This window comes from Aulostomus chinensis, chromosome 6, assembly GCF_037954235.1.
Source record: "Aulostomus chinensis isolate RoL2024-O1b breed Wild chromosome 6, RoL_Achi_v1.0, whole genome shotgun sequence".
NCBI lineage: Eukaryota > Metazoa > Chordata > Actinopteri > Syngnathiformes > Aulostomidae > Aulostomus > Aulostomus chinensis.
The window spans coordinates 2508179-2530513 of record NC_141325.1 but is presented as its reverse complement, the minus strand read 5'-3'; the positions used below and the strand labels follow the sequence as shown (position 1 = coordinate 2530513).

General features: G+C 41.5%; 1 protein-coding gene across 13 annotated transcripts in view; it reads right to left on the bottom strand.

Annotated features, from left to right (window-relative positions):
- Positions 1-22335, bottom strand: part of cfap299 (cilia and flagella associated protein 299) — a 76112-nt gene that overhangs the window by 19651 nt on the left and 34126 nt on the right. The window lies entirely within an intron of this gene.

The window sequence follows — 22335 nt, the reverse complement described above, 5'->3', positions numbered from 1 at the left end:
TACAAATTTCAGGCAAACAGAAGCTGACACATACTGTGCCCCTCCTTTGTGCTTTGACAATGTCCTACAGGTGGGGACACAATGGCTGGACCACCTGACATCCTGTGACATGGAGAACCAGTGTGGGACTGATGGTGTTTGGTGGTGTGAATGAGAAGGAGAAACGGCTAAAGGAAGTGAAGCGGAGCTACTTGAGCTGGGAAACCTGCATCGCTCTGGGAGACTAGCTAAGATGTCACAGTACAACCAAACTGGGATCAAACGTCTGGCCAGAACAAGTCCTGTTCACTCCGATGTAACGCTTCCTGAACCATAGGTTCTTCTAGAGGTCAGACAAAAGACATTCTTCTTTTCTGTCTGTAGGGACACATAAAAGAACCTCTCACAAGGTGCGACATTGAGAACGGGATTGTTCTGGCATCCATTCCATCATTTCAGGTGCAGATTTAAACTAGGAATATAACATTCTGATGAACGGACAATGAACACATTCACACATTCACCTGGCGACACTCCATCAGAAATCTCTTCTTTCTTTTTTATCAGCCTCATCAGGCTTTACTTCATGCTGCGTTATAGGACTCACATGCAGGATCAACAAGACTGGACTTGATTGATTCTCTGGTTTTGTGTAATTAATGGATACATAAAACATCCACAGGCAAGTAAGCTGAACAACGGTTTAGTGAATTGAAAAGCAAAAACCTGTCATTTAAATGATACAATAGCCACAATATTCAAGTTGGCTAAAATAATGGGTTGATCTTGTGATTACAATTAATAATGATGATTTATAATTATTCTATTGGCAATTTTAGATTTCCATAAACTCCAACAATTATGACTGAACATTTTTTTTGTTTGTTTAATTATTTTTCTTTTTTAGGAGGCCTTTGTTCCAGAGCCAAAAGGTATCACATTGTATCTTGGTGGACGTCTCCACCAAGTTTGTGATTTGTTCCACCAAAATGCATTTGACACCCAAGAGTAAACAGGGTCTCCGTGTGCTAGGTTTGGTCACTGGATCAGAGGCACAAACCCCACACACACTACGAGCCATGGACTTCACTGACTTAGCCTGGCCACTACTAGACTACCCGAAACGTGACACCAAACTAACATTAAAACCAGCTTTCATCCCAAAATACTATGATGAACGTCATGGACCTACCTTTTGCCAACAAAAGGCAGCCGGCAACATGACCGAGTAATAAATTCAGTCCTCAGAACAGGAGGAATACCTGGTGCACACACACCGTTCGTTCTGCAGCCCACCTCAGCACACACCGACCCCCCCAGGCCCTGGGAACAATCCTGCAGTGTCAGGGAGCTGTGCAGGTGTCTTGCGGTGTCAGCTGCCGTACTGTTTATTATTGGTGAGCTGCGCTTTCGGAGGAATCCCGGGCCATCACTAACAACTGTGTAAATTTGTTGGGGTAAGGAAAACATGGCCTGTACTACAGGAATGTTTTTAGGTGGGAGCCCCTTTTCTGGCAGGCTTTAGCCTTGTCCCCTTTCTGGATATCCCTTGAAGAGAGTGTGCGTGTGTGTGTGTGTGTGTGTGTGTGTGTGTGTGTGTGTGTGAGGGGTTCAGGAGTAGGATGAGGAGGGCTCTTTGCTTATTTGCCTTGGAAGTGACTTCACACAGCCAGCTTGAGTAATAGATGTGACGGTAGAAACCACATGTGCTGAGGTGTGTTGCATCTACAGGGATCTACCTGAATCCTGCAGGACATGAGCTCCAGAGCCAGATCGCTCTTACAGACGACTGGAGGCACTACACCTCGGCATCACAATCCCTAACCTCAGCTACCTCATTGGCTACCTCAGCCAATGCTGGCTCTTTCTTGGTTTCACTGATACTGTGATAATGTCATGGTTGATAATTGTCAACCACATTTTAAGCAAACTGTGCAAAACTGTGAATGCACACGAGGTGTGTTTCCATAAACTGGTTTGGAGGGAATACAAAAGGCTATATACTGACACCAGAAGGTGGTACAGGCCGTGGCTGTGGCTTTTTTTCTGATACCAATTAAAATCCATTTCAAGGAGATGAAAATTACACGTTGCATCACAAATCTTTGTTTTGTTTTGTTTTGTTTTTTAGCTCCTTTGCATTTTCATACAAAGTATCACAGCAAAAAACTAGAAGACTTCTGGTACGACCAATAGAAAACTATCAAGTTATCTTAGGTGCTCAAATTTGGTATCAAATGACAAGGAATCTCCTTAATACTCAATAGCATTGAAGTCATTAGTTCAGTGCCATAAAAATATCTAACTTGGATACCGAGCTAGCGCTGCACAGTTAATTGAAATTAATTGCAAACTGCAATTTTCAAATCGCAGGAAGGTGCACTATTTGTTCAAAGCTAATTATGTGTCAAAATACCTGCTTCAGTGACAGCTTGTGCTGGAGCAAACACATCATCTGCTCCAGAAGTAAGAAAACATCTTTGTTGAATAGAGATTCCCATGAAACAACACCATAACCATTTAAATTGTTTTCTTTTTCCAAATTAAACTCTGAATGATCAGAAATATTTCCAATATTGCAAATCAATCAACTGCAATATTAGACAAAATAATCCCAGTATATTATATTTTCAAAATCCTTCAACCGTGTACCTGTCCTGCAGAAAGTACAATTTTAAAAAGAATGGTTCAACATTTGGAGGAATGTGAACAATCACGGTCTGACAGTCAGATGAGGGCCAAAAAGCCCTAAACTATGTTGCCTAATTTATAAAAACATCCATCCGTCCATCTGTCCATCCTCTGACTGCCTATCCTGTTAAGGGTTGCGGGGGGAGCTGGAATCTTCTTTCCAAATATGACACATTCTTTTTTACACTGGTTTAAATATTGAACTCTATCTTTGAGCTGCACCACCATCAGACAACCAGCTGCAACTACGGGAAGTTACTGCCTAATGGCAAGACTAGATTAGAAGGTTTTACCTGTTTTTTTTCCATTGATTCCAACATGAAAAATTCCTACTGATTTTAGTATCAGAAAATTTTCGGGGGAGAAGGAAAGGGCTGCGGCCACACCACACACAGATATATCTGTAGTATACACTCACTCATTGTGAATGTTGTTGCAGTGTGCCTTTTACATACAAGAGCTGGGTTGTGAGTTGTTTGCACAATGCACCCTTTAACATACCCTCTCATCACAAACGTCCGCACGGGCCACTGATAGACTGCAGCCACCCTTCCCAGACTTCCCTGCAGCCTCTCCTGGCAAAACTGCTCCTTTTCCATCCACTAAAAGCCTAAATCCAAGTTTAATTTTATATCTACAAAAATAAATATAAGACCAGGGCTTTGATCGTTTCCGTCCTGGAAAGAGATGAACGCATTCAGCTTTGCCCCACAAATGCAGTGGCCACTATAACTTCAAATATTAGGGTGTTTACAGTGCAAAAACACTGTATTAAACCTTGTCATCTGTGTCACAGTCAAGGATTCCACTGTGCTGTCACGGAAGAGAGAAACCTCACCATGATGCAGAGGAAATTAAAAATTATTTCTTTTTTTTAATATCTGCAGTGTCCTCTTGTGTTGCAATTGTCTTTACAGGCTCGAGTGTGTGCTTGCAATAAGGATGGAAGTAATCAAAAGACATTTTTATCCTTTCGTTTGTAATTACAGGGTGTGTCACTAGACAGATGTCTTGGCACCAGTTACAAAAATGCACCAGTTAACTGTTCAGACGGACTTCTTGCTCTATATTGTCGTTAAGTGTCAAGTCTCAGTTTGTCCACTTCGATAGCCTGACATTAGGGCTGAACAATTCATCGAAATTTATTCCAAATATGCAATTTCCAAATTTCAAGAAGATGCGGTCCTTGTTAAAAGCTGACTTTGTGGGGAAAAAAAATAAAAAATTAAATATTGTGGTGCTGCAGAGACGTCCAACCCACACATCGTACACGACAGGCTACAGGCCACAAAATAATGCCAGAATCAAGCAAAATAACAGTGTAGAAAAATGAACAATGCCTCTAATATTGCAAATGATAATGCAATCAGGTATCTTTTTAAATTCGTGCAGCCCTACCCGATTCCCAACTTATCTGTTAAACTTATTTTGGACAACGTGCTCGCACCATTCCCTTCCATCAGGCACGTTCCAAATTTTATCGGGTTTCACCTCCCTCTCGCTCTGTGGAACAGCCAAGGGCCAGTTTAGGAAGCGTGCTCTGGTTCAAGTGCTTTCTTGCTGAATTAGCATTTGAAGTTTATTAATGATCTGTCACACCAAATATCAGTGGCCATGTTACACGTGTTCTTGCTCAGTTGTAGCAGCGTGTATGAATATCCAATTCTGCACATATAAAATGGAGGATGTCTTAGTTCAAATACTACGCAAGATAGTTCGCTGTTATAAATGTTTGTCTTTTTATATCCTCAATGACCACAAGAATTTGCCCAGTTTAGGAAATTCTGGGACGTTCTTAAAGTATGTAAATGTCAGACAGCCAGCTGGATATGTGATCTTTAACTCTGATTAGACACGCCAACATATACAGTAGCTATATTTGGCAAAATGGCTAAATTTGATGCATGATGCATGGCAAATACAGATGGTACGCTGCAGAATGTGCGATAACTGTTTAGACATGAGTTTAGTAAAAAAGGAGATTTGCGCAATTGTTTACCTCATGTCTCTCTCCATCTGTGTCCATAAACATTACATGGCTGTTTGTGCAAAATACAGAATAAATAAATCCACACACAGGTGTCCTCCTATTGGGATGTCTAAACACCCAATGGTGGACAGCTACGCCCAGTGAGGTTAGCCATGAGGGCAGAACAACTGTGGCCAGATACAAAAGGGGAAGCGGCTCATTCAATCAGTAAGTCAGGCAAGGCAGCTAGCTCAACCCTCGGCTGTGCTGGCCTCTGTCTTTTTCTAACTCGCCAGTAAAGCCATCACCACAAAATAAGTGGCTTGAACCCACACTCTTCAAATTACAGGGCACTCGGAATCAGAAAATTCTATCCTGCTTTTCGCAATTCTATTAAAACCTCTATAGTTTGGCGTATAGTGCAGCTTTGCTGTTTTTCTCCGACTGCACCAGGTTATACCGGCTGGTAGAAATACGCTTTTTTCAGATAGCTGTCATTGTTTTTCAAATGGCTCATTGAAGCAACTGTCCGATATGTTATACATGGCTGCATGGAAGCATCCACATCCAATGGACACGTTTTTGAAGGACACGTTGGTCTACTGACGTGTTGCGCTCAGTGGGAGAGATTAACACAATCACACCATGCTGTTATTGAAGCACAGCCAAAGCAACTTCCTGCAGCCTACAGCACTGATGGAAACACGACAACAGGATTCCGCCTCGCTGGTGGACAACAACTCTCAGAGGAGCTTTCAGTGAGACTCCTATGCATGTTGATTTTAGTCACGGGTAGTCTGAACTTAAGTCAAAATAATCCTTTACATGATATGAAATTCTATTTTCTTCACTCAACTCAAGTAAAACATTACTCAAAACCTGGCCAGCAAAGGGGTGGAAAATTTGGGGGGCATCTTCTTAAAGTTTCCAACATTTTTCCATGGGGAGTCAAGCTCAAGAAAAGATTTTGACCCATTATTTTTTCAGAAAAGCTGTAAACTTTCCATGGGAATTAAAAGCAATAAACTGGATGTTGTAATTGCTGATAATATTACTTGACTTCGACATTTGGACTATGACATCACAAATAAATAGTAAATACAGAATGGTTTTGGTTGTTCACATTCTACCCATCAATAGATCAAGTCAAAAATGTAATATAGGAAATTTAATGTACATAACAATTCGGAATTATCTCTACATATGACAAGGTTACACAGTTAGTATAATCTACCATGAAAAAGTCACGTATATTCCCATGGAAAGTTTCCAATTTAGAGTTTTCCTACGATTCCTACAACTGATACATAGAATACAGAAGTGCAAACACCAATGACAACAGAAGCAGCAACAACTTCAAGAAAACTAAATTCTCTTTTACTTGCTTCAACTACCAAAACCACCCGCTGACTAAAATGCGCTGCTACATGAACAGAAAAAAGCCAGAGTCCTCTTAGTGATAGTCGTATGTGACCTGGAGAGAGTTTCAAATCCATGCCAGGTGGCCGGCCCCCACAACTGCAGCTGATAAAGGCATTTTGCATATGGAGAGTAAGCTGTCAGGCTGACAGGTGGCATCACTTACAGCACTTGGTGCAGCACCCTGTAACAGAATAGGGATAAAGTTTCTGAACCCTGCAAAGAAAAAAAAACCCTGCCCTCTACAGTAAATTAGTCGCATGCCTGAATTCAGGGAGGAATTACAGGTTGAGAATAGCAGGCGGGTCTGGCACATGTGGTCAAAACACAAATCAGTCATACGCCATCTCAGCTACGGATTTCAGACACCAAAGTGACCAAGCAAGGCATATCTTTTCCCTCCCCTTCACTCCTACAATCATTTTCCACATTCCACTGGCTTTTAAATTACCAGTGGGGAGAGGAATACAAGTTTAGCCTAAAATACATGTGAAGCCGTGCAGCAGAGGAGCTTGTCCGCTAGTGAGTTTACAAAAGCTTGTCCAAAGAAAGGAAAAACAGGAATTATGGTGACATTAACTTTGTGGGCACTTTAATCTTTTCTGTTGCATTTCCTGTATTGTGGAAGGAGCAAATCTTTTATTTTAATGTGAAAGTTTGAGGACTTAATTAAGCTGGTCTGGGACACAGTTGTGACGCCACATTTACCTGTGTGTTGAAAACATTGCTGCAGGATTTAAATGAACTACTCTTGAGTTATCCCGCCTCAGAAAAGCTTTTGGCAGATAGATGTTTTATATAGTGTGACTGACAGTGTATGTTCCCTTAAGGCCTTTGTTCTGCATGCGTTTCACATTATGGGTGCATAAGTTCTGCTAGAGGAAAAAAAAAAAAAAACTCTCTCCAAATGAACAGTTACTACATCTGGGTTAAACCTAAAACCAAGACTCTTTTTACATGATTACTTTCAAAATATAGCCAATGGGCTGCAGGAGCTGCACAATCAAAGCCAGGCTCCAAATTAGCTCTAATAAGTTTGATGTCTTTACAGGCCGACTGGAGGGCCCAAACCTACATTAAGACACGAGGAAAATAGTAGTTAAGGCTGCTCTAGGTCTTCTGAACTGCGGCTCACCGAATGTTTAATAACCCAATTGACTTTTTAGCCTTGATTGTCAATAAAGCATGAAGAGAAGTTACTTCAGGTGGACATGTAAGTCCTCCTATACTGTAGCTGCAACAAAAGCAATGCCCTGCTCCCGCTTCTGAAGAGCAGTTCGGCTTCATGTCCACAGTTTTCCAGCTGTGAACGCCAGGCGCTCTCCTGAGGATGCAGCGTTTGGTTACGCCATGTCATGCAATGTTTGCAGTAGTAAAACTTGTGTCACTAGGGAGAGTACTTCCATTCGTACTCGATCTGAGTGAAATACAGACTGAACCACAGAGAGAGAAAAGAGATGCACCAGCATGTGTGGGCTCATGGGATTTTGTTGGTGAGGAAACAAGTACAGTTGTTGAGCACATTGAGCACAGGCAAAGGCAGCAAAAGCCAGAATCTTGGAGGCTGAGACATGAAGCGAGAGCGAGCAACAGAAACAGCAAATGCAGAAGTTGAAGACAGAGAAATCCCACAAGGAGGCAACGGAGAATGAAAGACACCGGCTGCACGTGATACTGATGAAGGCTGAGAGGAGGGAACGTCTGTAGAATGAGAGGAGCGGAAACAAGAGCTCAAACGAATGGAACAAGAAAAGGGTGAAAAAGCTGAAGCCTCAACCAGTTGAAGACTATTGTTTAGACGATCCCGAGCCACTTCCAGAGTTGGCTGGTCCTCCTGGTCTGGTCTTACCAGGAAGTGTCTTCTCCAACTGCCTGATGGTTGTGGACTAGTGCACAAATTTGGAAAAAATCCTTGGACTGAATGACTCACTCAGCCTATGTGATCTCCAAGAAGGCCTGCTAAACCGTGGGAAGAGAAAAGGGAAGGTGCTGGGACCTGCTGCTGAGGTGACTCTCGCTAGATGGGTGTGATCCTGGAATGCCTCCAGGTCACAAGATGAAGGCCCTCCTCAGTGGTATACAGATGTAACACCCCATCACCGCGAGATGGCTGATCTGGCCTCCAGCCTCGGGACCAAGGCCTTTCTAGCCAACTCCCCAGCTGAGAAGGCCTCCGGACTGGCAGTGCTGGTGAATGATCTCTGGTGCCACGAAGCAGCAGCCAGTGAGATCAACACACAATCATGGATGACCAGGACAACCTTAGGCAAGAGAAATGAGCCCCCCTGAGAGAGCTTCACAAACCCAGGCATCAGTGAGGATAATGTGGGAGGAAAAAATGGTGTCGGTGGTCGTGATTGACAAAGAAAAAAACCTGTTGGTATCATATACTGATGCTACAAAGCTAATGCTATGTGACATCAGGCTCCCGATCAGCACGCTCTCATTAGCTATCACAGGTTTCTGCTTGATATCCCATCAGTGTTCCTTTACACACGACAGGATCAAGTCGGGAATGTTAGGATCACGTCTCCAACTTATCGCACCACAGGATCATTTGGAAAGATAACGTGATCAGATCAGCCTGAAATCAGGAACGCCGCCACAACTGTCAGGAGGCGCAATCAGCCCGTTTATCCCCAGCTTTACTGTCTCTATCTATTCTATAAGATACTTTAAGAGGAAGCTTGAGGATTGCCTGTAATAACATTAGAAATGAATCTTCAAGATTCCATGAATCCTCATGTAGTGATGACCTTGATGAAATTGTTTATCCTCTTCCTCCCTTTACACTTCAGAATATTATTACAGGTAAAGAGCCTGACTCTTAAACCACATGCTGTTTTTATGGGCAGACTTTCCAGAAAGTCTTTTAAGTATTACATAAACCAAAAGCCATTTTGCAAACTACAATCTTTTCTGTACTCTGGGCTTATCCAGGAAAACATTATTATTCAGAAACCCTTCCCTTATTAAAACAAGACCTTTATCACCTGTTCAAAAGCCTGCAGGACAAAAATATTGTGGTGTACCACCACTTACACAACACTTACGTTGTTCAGGTGATATCCAGTTCCAGTGTAGATGCACAAAAGTGGCTGTCGTGTTGGTTTTGGCGATTGTTTATAGAGACTGAAAAAGGCCGTATTTGTGAATATATTTCATGATGTCATCAAATTATCATGAAAAATTGAACATTAACCTGATATCACAAGATAATGAGATAGTGACTTCCTTATCCCTAGAAAAGGTGACACGACACCAAGTTAGTCGTCGTAACACATTCGTTTTGATGGTTCCTCTCGTTTCAAGGGTTAATTGACATTGCAATGACAACAAAACATACTGTTATAAAAAAAATGCAATTTACAGTTATTTATCTACATAAATTTCATCATATTTTGTACTGAGTAAATCAAAGTACAATTCTAAAATAGTGATGTCATTCACATTTAAACCAAAACTGAATTTTGCTTTTAATTTTGACATAGGAAATTATTGGTTGAGGGTCAAACTGAGTTTAAACATCACATGATAGCGCCTCCTTCTACATGCAACACATGGAGAGATGGAAGTGTCGACAGGAGCCTCAGACACCATGTGGGTTTAACACGTGTGCAACCCTGAATAGACATGTTTTCTAACTTCTTCAGTGAGAACGCCACTATTTGATAGTCTAAGAAAATGTGTCACAGCTGCAGCATCTGTACAAGTGGATTATAAGACGACAATGTTCGCTCTGCTACGCGTTATAAACATCCTGCAACTCGTTCAGCTGCAAACAGAAACAAATTCATCTTGGTGGGTCTGAATACTTGTCATTGTCACCTTGGAGACAAATCATTGTAATGTGCTTCAAATTATCGTACAGAATTACCCGCATTGCAGCTTGCATGCAAAAATTACACAGTGCCCTGCGTTCTAAAGTGGGCACGGAGGCTGCCACAAACAACTTTATTTTTGAGTGCACTCCCTTCCTGTTATTTGGGACGGATGTTTTAACAGATTTTTGAGTGGAGACAAATACATACTAGATTGGTGAGCTGCCACTGCAGCTCCACAATCCAGCACACAACGTTACTACTTTAAGCACTGTTGGAGGCTGCAGTAACCACATGATCAGGCGATAGTAAACACATGCCAATCTTTTACTTGAATGCTTGCAGGGATCTAAAGAGTAGCAATCACCTTCCACAGGGCTAACTTGTGACTTTCTTCATGGTGAATGTTTGCATGATACAGGGTGCTAGTACGAGCTCAGTGGAGTTCATGTTACTGAAATACTTGTTAGTACATCCAATTGCCCAGACACTAAAAACTACAATTCCAAATCTAATGCATTTCTATTTTTGTGGACAATCTTACAACCCGTGAGCAAATAAGTGCTATTCCAAGCTCGGGGGGCGGGGATGAGTGAAGGCAGGCTGCATTACACCAGCGGAAAATAGATTTTGTGTTTTTAGGGGTGAGACCAATTCTGTCTAGATACATTCGCCACTTTGATTCACTCAGGTAAGGTATTTTTATTCATGTGACAAAACTTGTCAAAGAGTGGAAAACAAAACAACTGAAAAAAAAAAGATTTGTACCTTGATACTAGGCCAAATATCATTTTATTATTGTTAAAATGCAATTTATTCAATTCAGTCCAAAAATATTTTTCAGGAACCGGTATCAAAGTCGAGGTCTGGTCGATGTTACCAGTAGGTTGCGACTCAAAGTAACTCACGCCCGTGATGATAGTACAGTCTCATGACTGTGATATTTGATATTTTGCAAACACGAAACCTGCGATACATCGGATCTGCTGTCCTGACAGATTCAAAGACTTTGACGTGTTTATAAGCCGTATGGTTATACTGGACTTTGCACTTTGTTATATATTGGTTCATCTCACTTGTCAAACAAATATATCAAACTGTCAAAAGGGGAATCTATTTATTACAGCAGCTGTTTAGTAAAAATATGGTTTCAGGACTGTGGGCTGAAAACGTTTGCCAAATGGTGTTTGTATGAGAAATATACAAATGTTCCTAATCCAAGAAATCCAAGTGACTGTGATATACTGGAAGCCAACACAAGTGTAAATCTTCACTTTAGCTCAGGTGTGAAAACCAGAAGGCAGCAGAGAAAAAAACACGAGGATGTTGAGAGGGAGTTGTCCTCTGAATTACCTCTGTGAAAACACACTGTCCAGAAAGCCCCTGAGACATAATTATTTTCTTTCCTTCTTTGTCTTGGACAGGTTTCCGCTGTGCTCCTGTCAGATGAAGTGAGAGTAAGGAGTTTAGTGTCTTTATTTCCCACGTTTTTAACTGACTGCATGTTTGAGGGGGGATGCAGCAGCAACATAGATGTTCACTCGTGCAAAGACTGGCGGGGTTGTAGAGGTTGTTATTCAACATCATCCAGTGTACATGAGTACTCTTGAAAATCCTTCTACTATTTAGCTACCAGACGGCTCCTATTATCTTCTGACTGCTGACGGGTGAATGAAGTACCTCAGTGTAAAGGAGCCAAAACTACAAGACATGTAATCTTAATAATAACAACAGGTGAATATACTAAAATGAGAGTACCTGTACCACCATAATTCACCCTAATCATGTTATTTATTCAAGTACTCATTGTTAGATGTCTTAAATTTATGAGAATGTTCTCCATGCTGCATGACTTCTTCGTGAATCCAGAATTCAGCAAACACCAGAGTCGTACTCAAGTGTCGAAAGCTACTGGAAACCAAACGTTAACGACAGTGAGACTAAACAAAATGTCCTGTGTTGAACTCTCAAACTGGTCCTCCGCTACAATCCGAAGTCTTCTTTATCCAGTCGTATGATCATAAACACCATGATTTGAGGTAAAAACAAAAAGATAAAAAACAAAACCATCTTTAGAAAGTGACCACACTCCACTAAGGCATGAGCGTGGCGAGGATGGTGAGGGGGAGGACCAACAGTGACACTGCAGTATCATATAACCTATCATGAATAAATTCTAATGCAATATCCCAATTATTGCAGAATTGCTGTATTGTGATACTATGGTTATCATGAGCAAAGCGTCATGCAGCAGACCAGGTTGCATCCACTGGTGAACCGTGACACAAACCCCCACCCAAGACAGCCACCAAACACAAAAAGTCAACCCAAAGCAAAGGAACAAGCTGCTCTGATGGAAGCTGAAGCGCTGTAACAGGGGGAGTTCCTCAACAATGTTATGACCTGGCTTGTGCTCTGCAACATGGCGGACACTAACACCAGGGTATAAAGTATGGTTTTTATTACAACTCATAAACAGGGTAGCACCTAGGCCTGGGTGATATGGACTAAAAATAAAATCTCTGATTTTTTTCACAAAAAATTTGATTTACAATTTTTCCATTTTTTTTCCGTGGGTAAATGATTCCACTGCAGTGAGCTGTTTTTTTAGTGGGAGTCTGTCCGTTAAAGCAGTCTTGTTCCCCTCGTAAAGAGCGGCATTCCTACCACTCAGCTGGACGCCTCCGTTTAGATGCTAAAATAAGTTCGTTGTGCTGCTGCCTTTTGTTGCAATGGGCTTCAGACAAACTTTGCAACGTGCAGTCACTTGTTCAACGTCTTTCGCCGCAAACCCAAATCAGTTCCAAACCACTGACGACACTACGACTACTACTACTTTCTTAAAAACAAACTTCTCGCTCTCGTTAGCCATGTTGCTGCTATGCGTGCGCAGGAAACAAGTTGGAGGGATGAGGGGGAAAGCTATGGAAGCTCCTGGGGGACAAAAGGTGCACCATAGCAAGAGGAGTAAAAACTCTCTTTTTTTGGCCATGGCCATGAACAATCATTTTCTATCATGAAGCTGTGACACGTGGTGGGTTTTTTTCACGAGAAATTAGACAAATATACTAGATTTTGCATTTTATCTTCAGTACATACAATATCATAAAAAAAACAAAAACAAGGACTGCCACATTTTCAGAATTTATGCATAGATATAGTGTCAGCTGGAATGAAGCAGGCATTCTTCTGACGCATTCACACATTTACACAGTGAAGCTGAAAACTTGGTGTGGTGAGGAGTTCAGTGTCACACTCTGGAGGAGCTGGGGATGGAACCGTGAAGCTTGCCATTACTAGACGACCCGCTCCTCCTTAGCCGCAGCCACCCAAGAAAATTCTCTATGTTTATCTCTGCTCAACTTTGTGCCTTTTCATCCGAATGCTGCTGGTGCAAGATGTCGAATGGCCACAGAACCCAAAACCATGACCAACCACATAAAGCTGTAAAAATTACAGAATCTCTAAGTCATTTCCTCAACATCTTGCATCCCCTGATACAGGAAGCCACATAGTAAATGCTTAGAAAGGTTCATCTTGATATGGTTAACCACAATCCAAACACCGAGGATTAATTCAGAATCATGCGTAAGGCTACGATCTTGTGGGGAATTAGAAAAAAAAACCTAATATCTGCAACAAAAAATATCCATTGCTTTCAGAAGCCACATGACTGTCTACACCCTCGACGGGACAAGGGAGCAAGTCAGCGGCAACAAGGACTGTTGGAGAGGAAAACTGAATGGAATGAGAAAGCAAGACCTGCCTAGGAAGCTCCTATGTTAAAGAACACTGTGGACCAAAATTAATAAGATTAATAAGTAAAAGTTTGGCAACGTCAAACAAGATTCCTTCTTATTAGCAGGTGAATCTGTGATCGAAACCCAAGGTCAGTTATACAAGACTTGATCTAAACTGTAGTCTCCCGTAGCCAGGCGTCGGAACCTGTCCACTATTCAGCTACTGTAGAAAAACGCCAAGGCATGTTTGTATTTCCGTAAGCCAATCACAATCTACGTGGGCATGGCTAAGCCCAGGAGGCAGGGATGATTCCAGAATATTTATAAATATTCTTTTTGTTTTATATCTTTACAATTAATCACCAAAAAAACCCAACAGACCTGTCTCAAGTGTATGATACAAATCTTTGTAAAGACATTTTCAGACTTTCAGAGTTTGAAAACAGCAGCCCATGACGTATCTTTAAGTAAACTCAAGAACTGACTTTTAGATTTGGAAGTAACAGTTACACCATTTAAAGTTTTAGCATCAGTATCGGTGTGTGAAGAGGACACACCGATCTAACAGATGCTGTGTACTGTAGAAACTGAGTATGACTGTGAATACCTTCAGATAGATTACTACTTTGCTCCAGCAGTACACACGTGCTCCTTCATAAATTCTACTTACTCTTTCCCAGCTTCATGTTTTAGCCTAAACTGTCAATCCTTTGGCAAAAAACAGACTTCAAAGTAACTGGGTGGGGCAAAGTTTCCTCCTTAATTGTTTGGAGATTATCCTGATCTGATCTCAAGTTTACTAAACCGGAATTTGCAGACATGAAACAGTTACCTCCCTGTTCAAAGCAAGTATGCCATGCATTATTACTAAACTTCATTGGAGTCCTTTCAACATTTCATGTCTACCGGGATCTCCATTTGAAATGTTAACATTTGTGGTGTGTGTCTGTCACAGCGGGCTTCTCTTTGAGGGCTTGAAGTGAACAAGCACTTTTCTAATTGTCAGCTCTTGCTCCAAGTGCACACGAATCTGGGCAGTGCAGCCAGGGATTAGCTCCAAACAGAGGGGAAGTCCCTGCCTGTTGATCTCATATGAACCACAAATACACACCAGAGAATGTGCCTGTGCATGTGCACGCAAACACACAGGCAAACGAGTGCAAATATGTGTGAGCACCAAAGCACATACACACGATATTGATTCCAGTCCATGAGCTAATGAGAACCAGCTTGTCTCGCCACTCACTGCCTGTGACCCGATGGAGTTCCACTGTTTTAAGTCTGTTAACATTTAAGAATATAACAGAGTCAAAGCAGGAACCACCAGTGTGCTAGAGGCGGCAGGGTGGCCTTGTGGTTACAGCAACCACCTTGTAACTAAAAGGTCACAGGTGTGATCCCTGCCCATGTGCCCATCAAATTAAATTGAAGCCAAACCTGTTTATTTACTGTAACTAAGTGCAAGCTGAACACCAAATGTGCAAATGAGAAGCACTGGCATGGGAGGTGGAACGGTCCACAGTATCCATGGTTTGGTTGGTATCAGAGGTTTAGGGTCCAAGGTTTTGATTCGGTACACTTTTGAGAGTATTTACTTTTAACACTCTATTATTACCATATATGAGCATAGGATGTAAAGTCCAATAATCCAACATTCACAGTACCATGGTTCAATTTCCCAAAAACCCATAACTCCTACATGAGGCCACTTCAATGACTGACAGCACACAAAGGACCGGGACTGGAGATTGTTACTGTTCTTCAGCTGCCTGATAAATTAGCAGCTGAGTCCAGTCACAGGGTTGAACGCTTTGTTTGAGTGAACATCTCATCGTGTCCACTCCATCAATGTGAGCACAGCAAACACTAATTTTGCCGGCACAGAAAACTTAAGTTAAATCTGAAGAAGTTCCCCTGAGGCATTCCTGAGATATCACGCTCATGAAAGGTGACAGGGATCCAGATGCACCGTCCTCAACCTAAGCTTATTCAGTTCATCCTGATGTCCCAGTGGATGTCTTTGCCAAATTTAAGAAAGTTCCCCTTGGTGTTCTTGACATATCTTGGTGGATGGATGGATGGATGGATAAATAATTCAGAAATGGCCCACAGTATTGATCTGATCAAAAAAGCACTGAAAAAGCCCACTATTGTAAGGATAATCGATATTAAAAAAACAAACAAACAAACAAGTATGGCTCATGTTTTAATGTGCTTCTTGATCAGATTTATCAAGAACAATGATTTTAGGTTTGGGGGATAACATTTTCAAATTGCACTCTTTGATGAGCCAAGGCATTATTTTTCTTGTGAACCACTGAAAAGGGTCCCTCAGACCCCAAAACTACCAGTCATTATCAAGGCTTAAGTGAGTACACAACATAATAAATTAGTTGAGAGCCTAAATGGAACTAAGTGGAATAACCGCTGGGTAAACCTTTGCTTGCCTGAAATCTCTATGTCAAAGGGATACGATGCAAAACTATTAATTCCTGTTTTCTCATAACGGAGCGTGCACTCGCTGATTTTTGGAGACATGTTTTTGTTTCTACATGTAGGAGGCCGGCTGAATCTATTGTTTCTTGGTTGCTGGGAAAATAAGTGTTGCAGCAGCAAGCTATGATTTAGGATGATTACACAGGTGTATTTCAACATAAAACTGCACGGAGGATGGATGATTGAGACCATAGTGTCTGAACTTTGCTCTCTGCCCCACTTATATCTTTAGATTACTATAATTTTTTGTCTGTTTGGCAGGTTGAAAGCGGGCTTTCCACCCCGACACTCATTAATATAAAAACCTGCCTACTTCAAATAGAAACATTGGTTTTTGAGCGTTTGCAGCTGTACAAAGAATTACGTGCTTATGAACCGAAACTAACACACACACATAACCACCCTAATAGCCGTGCTCATAGCATAATGATGAGCTGTTACAGGATTATTGTTTACCTGGGTTAAAATAACTTATAAAACAGGTGCAGCATTATCTGTGCCTTACATTTGTGGACATTCCCTGGTCGACAAAGCCACAGGTGTAAGGCTTTGAGAGGGAAAGTGTCTGCCTGAAGACTGATTGTTCTATGTACAAATGACTGAGGCGGCCTGGGCTGGGCTAAGCTGAAAATGTTTGCTCAAAGTCCAACTACTGTTGTTCAGGGAGTCATCGTTAGAAATGTTTGTTAAAGGCAGATTCATACAGAATGTTTTTGAGATCATTATTCGGAGCAGTGCAGAACGTAACTCAAGCACTACTTGAAACTCAGTTTTCTCATGGCTCACATACTGGAAGAAAGCTCCTTATCCTAACTTTGGATGGGAAGATTTGGAGGCACACTTTAGAATTAAGCCCCAGTAGCTTTTTGGATTTGAAATAAGAACATCAAACTTGCTACGCTTACCTTTAATGCTATATTTTCACATGTCCGTAAATAACATGTCATAAGTCCATTTATTCCCTATGGAAACCTCTTAACTCTGAGGTGTTTGGGAAGCTTTCTTGTGTTTTCAGGTCAGTAGTGGGCCGGGTACATTGTCTGTAGGAATTTGGCTACACAATTTCAATCTTCTCAGTGTGCAAGTAATAACAAGTGAGCTACATAACGGCGTTCACCTTCTCTGCAGCCATCTCTGAACTGCTGCGTGTACATATTCCACATCTAGGTGTCAAAAGAAACGACAAAACTCGCCTCCCAACCCAGACTAATCAGCAGGAGGTTCTACTGCCTTGCGTGGGTGCACGATACAAAATTACTGACACCAGACATCCGTATGCAGAACTGAAGCATGAGAATCATTTAAGAGGACTTCCAATCATATCGTCATTCACAGTACCTCTTATAAATGTGGTGAATTTTTATTGGCAGCTAAACCAGATAATAATTTAAGTGGTCACACGCTAACAAATGAAAGGCCTGCAAGAGACGATAATTAAAGAAAAAGTAATTAAAGGTTTAGCTGACAGAAATAAACGCAGCTAAGAAAGGTTCCGATTAGACCTTTGAAGAAGAAGAAGAAGAAGGAGAGAGGCTTCAGGATAGAGAACACTATGTTTGGAAATCAGCTTGTGGTAATATCAGACAAATGTCTACAGAGCACTGGAATACTGTACTTCAAAGTTCAAACCTTCTGAGCTGCACACATAGTCATAATTGTTCCAGGATGTTCCGATTATACACGAGAATGACATGACAGAGTCACAGAGGGTTCAAAGATAGGGGCTCCACTACAGTCACACCAACTAAATGGTAAAATGTGTTGCTCTTTATTTTGTTTCAAAATGGCCCACATTACCTTTAAAAAACCTAAAGCATAGAAATCAGTGTATCCTTTGGGGATGTTAGTGTAATTAATATGAATGTGAACAGGGCAAAAACATTACCGGAAAGGAAATGAAACCTATGTTCTTCTGCAAGAAATGTGACATAAAACCAGACCCTTAAAAGAGGAGTCGTTGCTCCCAGTCCCGTGAACACTTCACTCATCTCGACCACCAACAGGAGGCAGCTGCCTCGTTGAGATGGTTGGCATTCTTGGTACTTTCTCTGACATGTTTGGTCTGTAACCAACATGCTTTGAAAGCTTCTGTCAACGGCAGAATGCATAATAACCTGGAAAGAGTTTGTCTCAGGTCAAAAGAATTAACCTCTAGTTGTGTGCATGGCTAAACTTGGATAAGAGTCAAACAAGGAGCATGATAGTCAGGTCTTTCAAGATTTATTTTGGCTCCCTCCCACTTAAAAACACACTTCACTTAATTTTGTATGGCCTGCCTGGTATGTGTATAATTTCCTCCTCTTCCCTCATTGTTCCCCACATAAGGACACTCAGCATACTTTCAGATTAGCTGAAACGCAGGCTTTGGGGTGTTGTGGTTTCACTGCCAGGACACATGTTTGACTTGTTGGCTTGTTGGTGTGGGAGAATTCGAGATATTTCAGGAGCATAGACTTGTTGTTTGGTACATATGCTGATATTGGCTTATTTGATCATTTTTGTCAAGGAAAAAACACCAGAATTAGTATATAAATGCATCTAGCAAAGATGCAAAGAGGCCACATTGGTATACCCATCATACTTGAAAAGGTTAGAAAGTGGAAAAACTATAAGATGTAAGTCCTTACAATCCAAAATGACTATTTCAGAAATGACCTGTGAATGTTTTTGATTGTCCACCTCCATGGTTAAGGTTAGGTTAAGTTTAGGCAACTAAAACCACTAAGAAAAGACGTGGTCATGGTTAAAAGAAACCATTGTTGACTGTTGGTTGGAGAAGGGACATAAACTGTGGTCTTTTTTGTTGAAGTCTCACACTTTGGTTCATACACCCCAACTTAATTCCCAACCCTACATGCAGACATCTGTGGCTGGAACACACCACAAACTGCAGGTGTCCAACCGTTGCAAAATTTGACTGGAACTTCAAAAACAAGGAACAGCAAAAACACCAGTAACAACTCTGGACCAGGATTGTGTATGCAGCGAGTCCAGTAGAACCTAAAGCCCCACGTCTTTTCTTTAATTTAGAGTCAGTGACACTTGACTTGTCCACCAGCAGTGATGTCAAGCTGTAACTATTCTGAAAGTTAAACTATGTCCTACCACTTCTACCTTAATAAATGCATAAGTAAGTTATGTGGGATGCAGAACATTCAATTAAGTATTGTGAGACTGTCATGATGAGAAAGACAGCAGACGGTGTTTGTTCAAAGGTCTCAAACAGTATATCTTCATGTTTAGCTGAGACCCTCTTGTAATGAATGCATTAGACTTGAAACCATTGCTTTTGTGTTGTGACCTTTTTTTCTAATGCACAAAATTGTGCTTAGAGCCGAGTTTCTAAAACTTGCTGAAACTAGGCCAGCATAATCAAGCAGCTGGACATTGCTACTATCTTTGTAAAACAGGAAAAGTAATCAAATCCAATTATCAGCAGACATTAGGCTTTGTTGCACTGTTCTATAATCGTTATGATTCATTTAAAACCCTTCTTTTGCTTACAATCTGCTTTGTCTGCTGTTTTTTTTTTTATTCTCTACCACAGTCTTCTACATATGTACGTAATGATACATTTATCCGTTTTCTTTTTCTGACAGGCTCCAAAAAGTTTGGCTGGAAGAATTTTTAACCTAGCAGATATCTGGCTAAAAAAGGTTCATTCTGGATGCTTGTTCAACAGCTTCTTTTAAATGCCAAATAAGCGGCCCAGTTTAGCACAGCGACAGCTTCAGCAAAGGTCGCTCCATGTGGGGTGGAGAGGGAAAAACACGGGGGGGGGGGGGGGGGGGGGGCAGTGACGCTGCATTTGATTTTGATAGTCAAAACTAATCACTGGTCAACTGGCACATCTGGAGTTAAGCAGCTTGCCCAGGAGCATCTTGGTACGAAGTGGAAGTGCCCTCCCCCATGCTCAGGCTGAGCCCACAGCTAACCTTTAGGCTACCGCTGCAGGTAGTCCTCAGCACCTTTTTATGCGAGGGTCTGTGTTTTTTTAGAGAAGCTCTTATTAGTTGTGTTTACGCTGGGCAATAGTGGAAAAGTTACATGCCTGGATGAACTCACTCTTAACACAGGCTTAAGTTCCAGTGAAAACATTTCCGTAACATTGTCAAGCCTTCAGAACTTCAACCAATCAGTGTTTAGACGGTCCGATGACTTGTTTATCTTATGAATGGTAAACAGCGAGGTGAAAGCAGTAGATCTAAACATTCACTGCATGTGATACCTAACAGCTGAGGTTCTGAAACAGGGTCAGACATGTTCTAAAGTAGGCTTCAATTTAAACAGGACCAGATTTTCAAACCGTGATCTCCAAATGTTTTGATCAAGTTTCATAGAAATGACAGCTTATTTCTTTGTTTTAGGTTTAGCTGAAGCTCTGATTGTTTCACAGAGTATTAAACGGCACAGGTAAGGTTTCATAAAAAAAAAAAACAATTTACACTTCCAACTAACCCTAACCCTCAACAACCAGTGGCCTCAATGTTAATTAAAAAAAAACTTGATCAAAAGTATTCACTGAGGACCACCAGAAAGATATCAGGATCGCTCATTTTCTCATTGTGACTGCCATTCTTAAGTTGGCAAGTGAGACTGTCTGCTCATCGACTGATGTGGAAGGGTTATCATATGTTGTTTCAGAGGACTGAAATAATCATTTGGATACATGCGTCTTGTTTGTCTTGAAACTAATTCAAACAATGGTATTTCCAGATATCCCATATGTTTTGCTGTGCTGGACTGGAAAGCCACCAGTTGTCAAACTGAAATAAACACCCTTAAAATCTAAGATGGCCGAAAAACTTTGAATATCGACGGTTTGGCGCTTTTTTTTTTTTTCCAGCAAGAAATGACAAGTCGAAACAGAGTTTCACAAAAACTCAAATGCCCTCTAACCTATTTAAACCCAAACCATGATCTTTTCCTGACCCTAACCAAGCGTTTCTTTGTTTAGCCTTAACCAGACTTGAACCACTGGCTTGACAGACACATCGTTAAACATCATTATTTTTCAACACTGATTTGTAATGAGGACGTGAAGGAAACAGGCTTGGAGAAAATGACTTCTGTAGTTGTTTGGGTTGAAGGACTTGTTGATAAAATCAAACCCCAGCAGATTGTTGTCAGCACATCTCTATATTTGCCTCAATATTCAATACACTCTTACGCAGCCTTTTTTAACATGAACATGGAAATTTTAAAAAAGCTGTTTCGTGACACTGAGTGGCATGTTTAACTATCTCATGTGGTAATGTGCAATTCTCAGTTGTAAAGGTTTAAATTGGATTAACTGCTGAACGTGAGGGGGGGAATCATTAACAAGCTGTGAGAGGTGAAATTCTTCCAGATTTTGTGACAAATGCGTAGTGATAACAGGGTCAAGTGCTGCAGAGCTCTTAAGCAAACAGCTCTCACCTGTGGACCCTGAAAGATGGCTGCACTGCAGCGACAGCATGACACAAAACAGAGCACCTCCACTCCTTGTAATTTGAAAGTTATTTTACAAACCATTATCATAAATTTCTCTTTGCAAGCTCTTTCTTTAGTATCAGTTTATGATCCGTCAAGTGGGCCTGAGGGGGAAGGAAAGGAGGTGGGCTGAACTTGCTCCATGCAGGCTAAGTGGCAGCTCAATGTGTCATGGGAAAGAAAACATGCCCCCCGTGGCTGGCCTGTTTAAGGTATCCTTTCAAAGGTTACCGTCTCTCTTTAATGCCAACATCACAGGCTGGTCTGGCCCCAAGCTAGTTGCAAACAGGAAGTCTCTGCTAATCCTGGTCTTCCCTAATGACGCAGAGGAATTCTCAATATTCCCATTGTCTTCCAGGCTGCACTTCCTCCAAGTCTTCAACTGCATTGTTGGCTCCGGTTCTTTTCAAGAACTGTGATCTAGATCTGGCTGACTGATTGATTAAATCCATATTCACTGCTAGGGTCGTGACAGACCAAAGTGGTCACTAGTGCTGTGTTCTTTTACTTCGGATTTCCCCGAGCTCTCGATGGGAGCAGCACTGGGTTAGATGGATTTTCAATAAGCAAAGTTGTATCAGCTCTGTATACGGGGCTCTTTCTTCAGCTTTTCAGCTACTGTGGATTGAGCTGCCTATAGCCCCTTTTCAAATGGCCACACCAGCCAGCCAACACTTGTGATCATCTAGCTTTTGTTTGTGGTGGGAAAGGGTTTATTCGTCATGACATTGACTCCAGGGTGAAACTA